The sequence below is a fragment of the Etheostoma cragini genome, chromosome 2 (genome assembly GCF_013103735.1).
Source record: "Etheostoma cragini isolate CJK2018 chromosome 2, CSU_Ecrag_1.0, whole genome shotgun sequence".
NCBI classification, from domain to species: domain Eukaryota; kingdom Metazoa; phylum Chordata; class Actinopteri; order Perciformes; family Percidae; genus Etheostoma; species Etheostoma cragini.
In genome coordinates this window covers 278160-291721 of record NC_048408.1, presented here as the reverse complement: position 1 = coordinate 291721, position 13562 = coordinate 278160, and the positions used below count along the sequence as shown (strand labels likewise).

General features: G+C 40.3%; 1 long non-coding RNA gene across 1 annotated transcript in view; it reads right to left on the bottom strand.

Annotated features, from left to right (window-relative positions):
* Nucleotides 1–12879: 12879 nt before the first annotated feature.
* LOC117957595 overlaps nucleotides 12880–13562 on the bottom strand; it is an 11487-nt gene continuing 10804 nt past the window's right edge. The window contains exon 3 of the long non-coding RNA XR_004659541.1: nucleotides 12880–12891. This is a non-coding gene — a long non-coding RNA (uncharacterized LOC117957595). The remainder of the gene's footprint in view (nucleotides 12892–13562) is intronic.

The window sequence follows — 13562 nt, the reverse complement described above, 5'->3', positions numbered from 1 at the left end:
TTCAACTTGGGATTTTATGACACTGTGCTGGAACCTCTCCTGCGTCTTTTGCCTGCGTGACTTCCACAGCTTCTCTGGTTGAGTGTCCAGATCTGCAATTTAAAAAAGGCGGGACACTGAGGGTAACAGAGGGCTCATTTACCAGCTTGGCCTGGACTCTGGTTACGGCAACATTGCAATTTTGAGTTTGGTCTCAGGTCTTTTTTCACGCGAGCCACAGGCCGGTTGCACAGGCGCAAACGAGAGAAACGGCGAGAGTATCTAGTCAGTTTACCTAAACATTCCCAATATCCTATAAGTCTTCTCCACAACGCCACGGACAATGAGAGCTTCATCGTGGAGAGAGGTTCACCTTGGCCTTTATTCAGCAGGACAGCAAGGGGAGAGAGGGGGGGGAAGACATGCAGGACACTTTCTACAGGTCGGGTTAAACCCCGGAATATCTACTATATTGACCAGCTAGTCTCTAACTCCATCTATTTTCTGCTGAGGTTTTAGAGAGCACTAAAAAAAGGACGATGATGATACTGTAAGAGTGAACAAAAGATGAAAGTTTTGGGCCTTAAAAACCCAAAAAAAAACAACACTTTAGATATTAGAGGAGCTCCAGAGTGGATTTGGGACTGGCAGCGACCCCTCTCACATTACACACTCTGATTGAATTCCTTTTTGTTATTAAAGATCTAGACAAGTTTGATGAATTAAATGATTGTACTCATGTCAGACACAATATCAACTGAAAAAACAGTCCTGTTCAGTAATGATTGCATCACTTGTTGACGGGTTCATGCTGACTCTTGTTTGTCTTTACACCTCTGATTGCAGACACCTCATTGGTCGAGATGGCATCATCTGACTAACCTATACAGGTGTGAACAAACTTCCTCTCCAGAGGGGTTCAGCACACCGCCTTTAGGAGCCACTAATGGGCTGTAAGATGTTAACACAGAGGCAGATTAGATCTCCCGGGACCTGGCTGTCTGTGTCTGACGATGCCCACTATACACAACAAAGTAAAAGGTCATTTAGCCCACCAATCCCTGATCTACAGGGAGATGGGTTTGGATCTTCAGTTTTAGCTCTGCTCATTAAGACACCATGCTGTAGCATTCCCATGAACTTTGGCTCTTTAAACTTGCTGAAGACTACATTGTTTGAACGCAGTTTTTCTTTGTAGTACCATATGGTTGTCAGCAGGACCTGAAGTTAACTTTTTTGGCCACACAGGCTTTTTACCAGCCGATGTTTTCCCTCAAAGGATGCACAAGCATTGTTCTGGAACTTTATAATAATACGCATTTAAGTGTTGTCAAGTTGTTACGATTAACTGCTGTCGTAAATCAGCCACGAACCTCGCCGTTGTTGCCAACTGTCCCGTTTGGTGTGGAAAACTTCTTTTACTTTTCTTTGACTGATCCTCATCTTTCTGTCAGTTGATTGTTTCATCCGACCTCTTTGCCCCAATGTTGGGCCACCTTTTTTAGCTAAATTCTAGGAAATGACAGACTTGCATAAAATGGGGAAAGAACAACAGTAAGTGGCAAAAACCAGCTGAGTCACTCAATTCTCATTGGCTACCAGCCAATGTTGTAGATTGACAGTTTCAACACTGATTGACTGTGTGGTCTCCATCCTTTCTGCAGCCACATGGTTTTCTGTGTTTTCATTTTGAACTACTGGTGAAAATACAAATAAAACACGTTCATTGTAAGTTAACATTTGTCTCACAACATTTGTTTTAACTTCACAATCAAAACCAAAATGTTATATTATCACATTCCATATTACACTCCCAAAACACAAAGTGGGCTGTATTGTGAACACACTGTTACCAGAAAGTTCACAACTGTGTACTGGTCCTAGTAACATTGGTTTTTAGTGTAATTTTTTAATACATCAGATGACACAAACGTCTACTAAACACAAACACTTACCATCGTCATCATCATTGAAGAAACCTTCCAATTCCTTTTGCTCCAGCTGGTGCTCCAGTTGTTGGATTCATCGATGAGGCTTGTCCTCTTCATTAATGTGACGGTCTCTTTGGCGCAACAAGTCAGATTTGACTTCTTTCAACTGCCATTTTTTTTTCAAAGTGTTTTTATTGAACATCTTGTCAAATATAAGATACATTTTACAATACAATACATCTTCTTTTTATGTTAACCAACCCACCCAGGAACAACCCCCACCTGTTGCACCAATACAAATATTAATTTGAGAAAAACAAAAAGCAATCATTAACATGTTTTAGAAAGGGTAGCACAAGTACATACAGTATATTACTCCTCTGAGTTCGAGAGTAAAGATGGATCCACCTTCCTAATTTGGTCCAGAACCGGTTGCCAGATATCAAAAAAATGTTAGGCACAGCCTGTTGTAGCATACCTAATTTTTTCCATGGTCAGATTGTATACAAGATCAGTGAGCCAAATTTTGAAAGTAGGAGGGGATTTGTCTTTCCATTTAAGCAGGATCTGCCGTCAAGCCAAAAGAGTAGTGAAAGCTATGAGGCTTTTGTTGTTTTGATTCAAGTGAAAATGCTGCGGCACAATGGCAAAAACAGAGATCGTGGCCTCAGGCTCTATGATTGTTCCCTAGGTATCAGAGATAAATTTGAATATAGAATACCAAAAATCTTTAAGTTTTGGACAAAGCCAAAACACGTGAGACAGAGTGACTGGGTCAACTTCACATCTATTACAGTGAGGGTCTATGTCGGATCTAAATTTTGCCAGCTTAACTTTAGACCAATGCAGTCTATGAACAACCATAAATTGGATCACTCGACGCCTCTGACATATTGAAGATGGGTGAATATTTTTCAATCCTCAGAAAGGATGTATGGGAATTCGGTATTGTAGTTCCTGTAGTCAGTTCCTCTTCCCACAATCTTTTCACATGAGCCAGAGGTCACATATTATAAGTATTCATTGCACCATAGATTTTACCAATGGCCCCCTTGGAGTATGGATTCACATTTAGGACAGTCTCAAGAAGTGACACAGGTGGTAATGAGGGGAAGTGACTAACAGTTGATGCAAAAAAACTGCGAAGTTGGAGATATTTGAAGAAATGAGTGTTGGGAATTAGGAATTTGGTTTTCACTTGTTGAAAAGTTGCAAAAGTGCCTTCAATATATATATATCCTTTAGTACCCTAAGGCCTTTTACAGACCAGGCACCAAAAGAATCATCTATAATAGAAGTAGTAAACATGTGATTCCTTACTATGGGAGTATAAACTGAAATATCATTAAGTGAAAAATGTCTTCTAAACGGTCCCCATATTTTTAAAGAGTGCTTAACCACCGGCATGAAAGATTCTCAAGGGACAGCCATTTAGGACCACCAGCATGCGGATTAAGCCAATACAACATAGAACAAGCATTGGCTGCCCAGTAGTAGTACTGAAAATTGGGTAATGATAGGCCTCCATGTTCTTGGTGTCGCCATAGAATACTTTTACGGATGCGTGCATTTTTCCCATTCCATATAAAAGCTGATATCAGCCTGTCTGTCAGTATGAAAAACAATGTAGTTAAAAATATTGGAATACACTGGAGGAGATATAAAAATCTAGGTAGGATGTTCATTTTGACGGTGTTTATTCTACCTCCTAATGATTGTGGTAGTGTACCCCAGCGTTCAAAATCTTGTTTTATAGAGTCTATCAATGAAACAAAATTTGTTTTATATAGGTTCTTATAATTACTAGTGACCCGTTTGCCTAAATACTTAAATTGATCTTTAGTCAATTTAAAGGGCGAGGAGTTTAATGTGATAAGCCTGGCTGCAGTGTTAATCGGCATAAGTTCACTTTTTTGCATGTTTATTTTATATCCCGATATCCTTCCAAAAGGTTCTCAAGTGGTTCAGACACATACAAGAGGGTATCATCCGCATAAAGGGACACTTTGTGTTCGGATTCATCCCTCAGTATGCCTTTAATAGTATTATCTGACCGTATTGCCACTGCCAGGGGTTCAATCATCTGCGCAAATAATAAGGGGGAAAGTGGGCAGCCTTGTCTAGTCCCACGGCCCAATGGAAAAAGGATGATATGTTATTGTTTGTCCGAATTGCTGCTACAGGAAAAGAATATAAAACATTAATTCATGAAATGAATTTTGCACCAAAACCAAACTTTTTCAAGGTATAGAAGAGGTAGTCCCACTCCACCCAATCAAATGCCTTTTCAGCATCAAGTGACAAAAGCACCTCAGGTATTTCGGATAGAGTGGGATGGTGGAGGATATTTAAAAGTCTGCGTATGTTATAAAATGAATAGCGATTTTTGATGAAGCCAGTCTGATCATCAGACACTATTGAAGAGGTAACAATTTCCAATCGGCGTGCTAAAAGTTTTGCAAATATTTTACTATCCACGTTTAATAATGAGATATGAGCTCAATATGAGCTACACTCTAACTTACTCTTACCCTTTTTAGGAATTAAAGAAATAACAGCTTGTCTCATGGTTTCTGGTAACGACCCAGAGATGGAGGACTCTTCATAAACTGCGAGTAAAATAGGGGAAAGTTCTGAGGAGAATCTTTTGAAAAATTCGCTCAGAAAGTCATCAGGCCCGGCGATTTCCCACTTTGCATGGTGGCAATTGCTTTTAATACCTCAGTCTTCGAAAAGGGTCTTTCGAAATCTGAGGCAAATTGTTCGCCAATGGTGGGCAGAGTAAATTTGCTAAAAGATGAGTCAAACAACACCTTGTTTCTACTGGATTCAGATGTGTATAACTGCGAGTAGTATTCCGCAAACCTATAATTAATCTCTAGCGGATCAGTTAATTTTTTGTCGTGTTCGTCAATAATTTCAACATATATGCACATTCAAAATATAACTCCTCCCATCTCTGTTGTCCGAGATCTGGAGTGTTGTAATATAGTCTGCTGTGCATGTTATTGCTCGGCTGATATGGTGGATCTCATTCAGACCGTCTGATAGACACAAAGGCCCATTTGGGTCTCTGGTCTATGACAAAGTTTAGAGGCGGCTGTGTGCTGCTCATTATCAGAGGTCCACGCACAGAGACAACGCGTGCCCGCCCCCAGCAGAGCGGGTCCACAAACATTAAATGAAGTTGCTACGCTACCAGCCGCGCTGCTGACCTCTATCTTTACAGAGAGAATGGTCACAATGCGACGGACGGGTCTGTAATACTCAGAGCACGTACCTGAAGCCGGGGAGCACTCTCGAACCCCCTCACAGTCTCTGAAAGCAAAACTAATCGATCGCGAGTGGCTCAACAGGTAGATCCATAGATAAACTTATCTTTCAGAAATTTGACTGACCGGGTTGACACTTCAGCGTGAGAAATCTGGGGTGTGGCGTGTGAGCGTGTGAAACCGGTCAAATGCGTGTGTCTCACGGCCAATGCGTGAGAGTTGGCAGCCCTGATTTCAAGGATTGACTGATCGACACTTTGTTGCCGTAGTTATTGAGCTAGGATTTTTCCTATTTTTTCGCCGTGTTCATAGGACTTGTGTCTGGATTTATTCAAGAGGTTCTCAACGAGTTTTGTGGATAACAGATTTAATTCCGTCTGGAGAGCCAATCGTTCCTTAAATAAATCAGCTGACGGCGAATGTGAGAGAACCCCATTGATTTGAAAGATATCACTTTCTATCTTTTTAAGCCTGATCTATTGTTTTTTCTTTACACAGGCACTATACGATATGATTTGGCCTCTGAGATAGGCTTTCAACGTTTCCCAAATTAGACAGTAGGACACCCCTGTGGTCCAATTACACTCTTAGAGATTTATTTCCTTAGAGATAATTTTAATAAACTCCGTATCTGAGAGGGGAAATGTGTTAAAGCGCCACGGCCAGTATCCACTGCTTGTGGTAGGTAAGTTTAAGTTAATTGACAGTGGTGCATGGTCCGATATCACTATTGCCTGGTATTCACATTTGTTGACTAATGAAAGTAAGCTATTATCAATGAAAAAATAATCGATTCGGGAATATGTTTTGTGTACTGGGGAGTAAAAGCAGTAGCACCTACGCCCAGGATTCTGAAAGGGCCAAACATCAGTCAGTCCGTAGGTTTTTAGAAGCTGATTAAGCACTACTGTTGAGCGAGTCGGTTGCATGGTCTTGGGTGAACTACAATCCAATGAGGGCGACAGTACACCATTAATATCTCCTCAAAGTATGAGACGATGTGAATCTATATCAGGTATTCGAGAGAAGAAGCTAGTAAAAAATGCACTGTCATCCCAGTTAGGTGCGTGCACATTCGCTAGAATTACTGGGGTACCATTCAATCTACTGTTATATAACGGCCAGCAGGATCAGCATCTACTATGAACGGGATGGATTTTTTGATCAAAATAGCCGTCCCTCTAGACTTACAATGGAAAATAGAATGAAAAAATTGTCCCACACATCCTACTCTCAGTCTAAAATGATCAAATGTGGTCAAATGGGTTTCTTGCAGGAAGGCAATATCTGCATTCAACTCCTTAAGGTGTGAAAGTACTTTTTGGCGTTTCACTGGGTGATTTAGAGATTTAACATTCCAGCTGACAAAGCTTATCTGGCAAGTATCTGATACATTAGTGCCAGCGCTCATTTATATTAGTGTGTATAAGTATTTATAAATAATAGTGTGGATCCAGAATGAGTAATACTTGTGCAACATACAAAGAAAAAAAATAGGAGCAATCAATTTGGTGCAACAGTAACCTCCCCAGTCACCAACTAGAACATGGTGAAAAAATATCCCCTCGCAAACAGCAAGTCAACACATAAAGTGCTTTTAAGGAACTCTAGCTCTGCAGTTTGCTCTGCACAGGCATGTTAACAAAGTACTTAATAAAACCCCAATATTTCAAATCGGATAGGGATATAAAGGAAAATTTGTGCTTTTTATCTTCTAACAGTCCTCAAGACCAAAATACAGTCAGCTGACAGTAGAGAGAGAAAATTGAAAAAGCTAAGCTAAGCCACCTCACGCAGAATGTTTCCCTTAACATACGCCATGGCTTCCATCGTGTCTTGAAACTGCTTATCTGTCCCGTTGTACGAGATCCGAAATCGGGCCGGGTGCAGGAGCCCATAGCGGACCCCCTCTCGTCCCCGCAGCACTCCACGGACCTTGTTGAATGCCGACCTCGCGCGGGCCACACTCGGTGGGTAATCAGGAAAGATGAGTATAGTTGAGCCGTTGTATTGTAGCGGGACAGATTCTCGTGCAAGGCGGAGGATTTCGACACAGTCTTGATAGTAGTGTAGTTTTGCTATAATCACTCTCGGTTTTCCACCCACTCGCCTCGCCTGCAGACTGCGGTTTGATCTGTCAATCAGGTCGTCTTTATCCATTTTAGGGACTTCTTTAAGCAGCCTTGAGACCGAAGCAGGGGTGCTGGAGCCTTCTTCCTCAGCTACATTCACAATGGGAATGTTTGACCTCCGCATACGTCCTCCCATATCCAAACATTTCTCTTGTAGTTTTTTGACACTTTCCTCCAATTTGCGCACAGTGCCTTTCTAGCTCCGTGATATAATCCGAACATCCTGATAGTCCTTTTTCCACATCCGTTCTAATCACGTCCAGGTCTGACGGAAAAGCTGATGTGTTGTTAGCTATCTCCTGCCTAACCGCTTGTAGCTCCAACCTAACTCCATCAAACTCTTCAGCTATGATAGACTTCAACTCGGTTTGGAAAAGCGTGGTTATCTCCGTTTTTATAGAGGACAACAACTCTTTCTTCATCTCCGTCATCATATCAGTTTGTTAAGCTCGTTCGGCCATCTCGGGCCTTGTGTTAGCTTCGTTGCTAGCGGTAGGAGTGTCGGCGCCAGTCTTGCTAGCAGAGGCTTTGCTCACATATTTGTATTTGCGCAGGTTGCTCGCCATTTACCTTTTTCAGGGAATAAATGTACGCCTTTATTACTGTACGCCTCTTCCCGAGATACCTCTGGATCCTGTACAGAATACTGCAAATAAAATAGATTATATCATATAACTACATAACCAAATAGTGTTCAAAAATAACATTGAGACATTGAACAACTTCAATACATGAATTAACATTGTAACTGCTAAATATAGAGATACATTTTGGCATTTATGTACTTGCTTTTAACATAACATATATAGCAAATCCATAAATCAAATCAGATTAAACCACTAAGGGGGTATTGCTATTCTATCCCTGGCAACCTAGCTTCTAAATCAACTTTTTCTGAATTACTACTGCTTCTGTAATGTTTAAATTTAAAATATGGATGCAACACAAACCCCAACCAAATAAAATGGTTCTAACATAATATGTGTTACAAACTAAGTGATGCTAATTAAACCACATTTCAACCAAACATTAAGTTCTTACATTAACACCGTAACACATTTTACCACAGATAAAAATAGTCTACATTTATTACATGTTGATGGTATTTAACAATTTAAAGAACTTCAGACACAGTATAGCATAAGTTACTTCAAAACAGCTTTATAGTACTTATAAATTAATATTTACTTTTCCTTTGTCTGATATTACACAATATCTAACCCCATTTCATAATTTCACACATCGCTTACTGCGCACAACTGCAGTACTGGAAATGTGTGGTCACATTCTATGTAATTTTGTCTGTTTTATTGTAGGATATATATTTAAATGAGAGAGAACCGTTTCATATAAGCTGTAATGTTTGATTGTTTATTTCCGGTAAGAGTACAAGGCTCTTTATGGTGCAACATTCCGGTGTTGCCAGCTGGGGGGACAGTGTGGGGAACTTTGATCGCATCCTAGCCAGTTTGACTGGGAGTATTGTCCTCTTTCAGCCTCCATACTCTTTGGATGACATTGTCTCTCATACATTGGCATACTATTGGCTTATCTAAACACACAGAGACAAGACACGGAGCCGCAAGCTAGCAGCATAAAAAACAAAATGACTTATGGGCATAAAGTTGATAAATCTGGGATGTAACAGTTTGGATTTAATGTTCAACAACCCCTAAAAGGCTGGAAGTTCCAGGCTGGATAGAAAATCACCCGTAGAGGCTAGAAAGACCCGGAAGAGAGCTCCGTAACCGCTAACTTGTTAGCTTTTAGGTGCAGACTTTGGTGAGTCTCTGCCTTTTATGTTTGTTAAATAATTAAACTACGAATTATTATCAAATCTTTTTGCTTGGGAGTCTCTCTGTCTCAAAGGTTTGTTACCGAGATGACGGACACCTACAGTATGACTGTTACTATAGTCAGAGATGGAAAGTAACGAAGTACAAATACTTTGTTACTGTACTTAAGTAGATTTTTCAAATATTTTTACTTTACTTTACTATTTATTTTTGTGGCGACTTTTTACTTCTACTCCTTACATTTTAACACAAATATCGGTACTTTCTACTCCTTACATTTTACAAAATTGGCTCGTTACTTTCGTTTTGTACAAGAGGTTGTCATGCCGGAAAATAGCGCGGACACGCGCCTCGCAACGCGAGCAGGTGCGCGCGCTACACAGAGAAAAAAGTGAGAGAAATTAAAAAGAGAGCTGTCTGGAGGATAATCAGCTGAGAATGTGTGTGTGCCTCTTTGAGAACTGTAAGTCTTATAACGCATGTTGTCAGTTCACTTAAGCCTGTTATTGGTCTATAGTTCTTCACATTTAAAGTAAGTTAGCTAGTGATTTTGGTGTGTTCTTCACCTGTTCACCCATTTCAGATACTGTAATTCAATTGACAAGTGGATGGAAACTTAGATAGAGAGAAGTTATCTCCGTCTGACACACCTGGGGCGAAGTTGGAAACCAGAATCAGCTTTAATCCAGTCCTAATCTAGTCCTCAACTTTCACATCATTTCTATTTTGATAGGAATATATCTACTGTACGTTGCATTTGACGCACGACTAAGACAACTCAACAGATTCGGCATTCTGCGTTAATTCACAGCAATTGATTGCGGCTTGATGGCGCTAACATTAGCACATAGTAGTATGGAGGGCGCTAACGTTAGCACATAGTAGTATGGATGTCGCTAACGTTAGCACATAGTAGTATGGATGGCACTAACGTTAGCACATAGTAGTATGGATGGCACTAACGTTAGCACATAATAGTAGTATGAAGGGCGCTAACTTTAGCAGGGCTGCCAACTCTCAGGCATTGGCCGTGAGACACACCCATTTGACCGGTTTCACACGCTCACACGCCACACCCCAGATTTCTCACGCTGAAGTGTAAACCCGGTCGGTAAGATTTCTGAAAGATAAGTTTATCTATGTTTCTACCTGTTGAGCCACTCGCGATCGACTGGTTTTGCTTTCAGAGACTGTGACGGGATTCAAGAGCGCTCCCCTGCCTCAGGTATGTGCTCTGAGTATTACAGACCCGTCCATCGCATCGTGACCACTCTCTCTGTAACAACAGTTGAGCAGCGCGGCTGGTAGTGTAGCAACTTCAGTTCATTTTAGTGGACTAGTGGCAGGGACGCATCCGTGCAGACCTCTGATAATGAGCAGCGTACAGCCTCCTCTAAACTCTGTCAGAGACCAGAGACCCAAATGGGCCTCTGTGTCTGTCAGACGGTCTGAGTGAGATCCACCATATCAGCCAAGCAATAACATGCACAGCAGACTATATTACAACTCTCCAGATCTTGGACAACAGAGATGAGAGGAGTTATATTTAGAATGTGCATAAAGTTGTAAACATGAGAAATCATGTCAAACACATCTGAGCTATATTATACTATATATACGATACTGACACGTTGGGCCACTATTGTGCTTCTCTAACCTCTGTGCATCTCTAAATGTAACTGTAAATAATTCATTTAATGTTTCATAAAATGAACAATAGTCTTTATTTTCCCAAAGAAGTAAGCATACAGTAAGTGGGGCACAGAGGATGAGGGCCTACGTTACTGAGCCTTGGCACAAAGGTTAAAGGATTAGAATTTATGTAACTCAGTGGTTCTCATTCTTTAGAATTTCAGTGGTCTTAGTTTATCCCTCAACATTAATTTAACATTGGGTCCCTGGTCCCTACACCAGAAATAAGAAATAATAAGAAATTAATAATGTAAATGCTAAATGCCCTAAAACCTATTGATACTACATCAATGCAAAGGCTCTTAACCCTACAGTTTTGCACATATCATGTAACACTTGGTTTCTACATTTTTCTTGCAAAAAAACTCTCCAGAAAGTGCCATTTAAGGGTTTATTTTCAAAACAGAATGCCCTAGTGAGAGCCCCATCCCCCACAAATATAACAATTCCCAATTTAAACCCTGAAGGATAAAGACCCAAAGAAATGTCTTTGTACGCGGCAAAATATGGGTCGGCCCCCCGAAATCTCACCCCAAGGTTTTGGGGAAAGTTGGCAGCTCTGACTTTAGCACATAGTAGTATGGAGGGCGACATGATTAAAAATGTAGAAAACAGAGATCTGGCAGACAAGCAGCAAGACATTCCCATCATGCATATCATATCATATAAATACATCATATAAAGACCGTGTTCTCCATGTCCACTGAAGTTCCTCAGCGTGCTCTCTAGTGTGGTCCAGGTAGCTTTGCATAAAAAATGGTTGTCATTCGCATGGCTACTTTTACTTTTATACTTTAAGTAAATTTCCAAGCCTGTAGTTTGTTACTTTTACTTGAGTAAAGAAGTTTAATCAGTACTTCCACTTTTACCAGAGTATTTTTTAACACAAGTATCTTTACTTCTACTTAAATACGGAAAGGGAGTACTTTTGCCACCTCTGACTATAGTCCAGTGTTACATTTATGTTACAGTACTTTATCTTTCCAATATGCATCTTGCACACTATATTTGCACTATTATGTGTCTATATTGCCAATAAAACTGATTTGGATTATTCTATATATGTTTGGTAATTTTTATATTGTATATTAAAGTTTTAATTCCCATCAAGTTTGCCTCTTCATTAATTCCTGCTAAGTTTAAAGTAATAATACAATTAGTATCATGGTTGTTAATGTTTTATAAAGGTTAGGGGAATGTAAAAAAACACGTTTTGGTAATGTTCTCTAAAGAGTGCAATGGCAAGGTAATGTTAGGGGAACGTTCTGAGAACATTTGATGTAACCAACAGTGAAGGTTCCCAGAACGTTCTGGGAACCAACAATTGTCAGTTGGGCAGTCCTCCTCACGAATGCCAAAAGAAACGCCTAAAATCCTTCTTTATTGGAGCCGTTTGATGACAGTATGACATCTTTTATACATGAAATATAACATTAGGCTGCATAGACAGGTAGTGGCCAGCTAACATGCTAACCCATGTAATAGTCTAAGGCACACATGCTAAAATGTACAGTACGGCACTTTTTCTAACAACAAACACTTGGATATTCCGCAAATAGCCGTAAAAACACAGTCTTAAGCCAGTGGGACTAACGACAGACAGAAATATTAGTTTATACAGTGTTATGCACTCATTTAGAAATGTTTTTTGTTTACAGAAGTGGACCGGAGTTACACTGACGGCTAACATGCTAACATGTAGAGTACGGCACTTTTGCTAGCAACAAACACTCAGATATTCCCCAAAGAGCTGTAAAAACACAGCGTTAAATCAGTGAAATTAACAACAGACAGAAATATTAGTTTAAAGAGTGTTCTGCACTCATGTTTTAAGAAGAATATGAAGAACAGTTTACTTACTCAAGTGTTGCTGTCAACACTGAAGGCAGAACGACATTTTTTAAGATTCCACTGTGTAGTTCTGGGAACCTTCCCAGCATTCCTATGGGGTGCATTGACCTGCGAGCCACTCATTTGCTGTGGGTGACCCAGGACCTCCCTCCAACTCAAGGTAAAATTGGAATTTAAAAAAGGCGTGCCCTGTGTCAAGGGTTCTAGTTTTGCCACATATAGCGCAGGGCTCCCCCGGCTGGCTTTGGGACTTCCCCTTTGCCTCCTCCAGGGCCCTCTTGTCCTCGTGTCCACAGTAACGGCTAGGGATGAGCGAGTACAGCATTATCTGTATCTGTATCTGTTTACTACATGAATTATCTGTATCCGTATCCGTACTCGGACTGGGCGGGGCCTAAACCGGAAGTGGTCAGATTTAACCCAGAAGTGGGTCGGGTTCTCTTGAAATGTTAGGGTCTTTAACCGGTATGTTATTTAAGCATGCAATTGATATGAGTTGATCAAAAATTGTTATATGTATTGCTGATTTGAAAACTATTTACATGACAGCATCAAGCTTCAGATCAATGGTGTTGTCATGGTAACAAACATATGATATACAGAACGTTTTGCAACAATCAATACGACACATGCTGTTGCAATTCTGAAGTAAAATGTAATGAACAAGAGTTTTCATACTCAGTATAGCTTTCTTTTTTTAATTTTTAATTTTTTTATGATCAGTGTGATTTTTTTTTGTTTTTGGTTCTTTTTTATTTTTTTTATATTCACACCAGGTATATGTTTGTTTGTGTGTGTATGTGTTTGTGAGACACAGAGAGAGAGATGGGGGCAGCTGACAGTAAAAAAAAAACAAATCTCCGATGGCAGAGACGCAACGGGAGTTGCATTTAAACCGAGCAGCTTGTC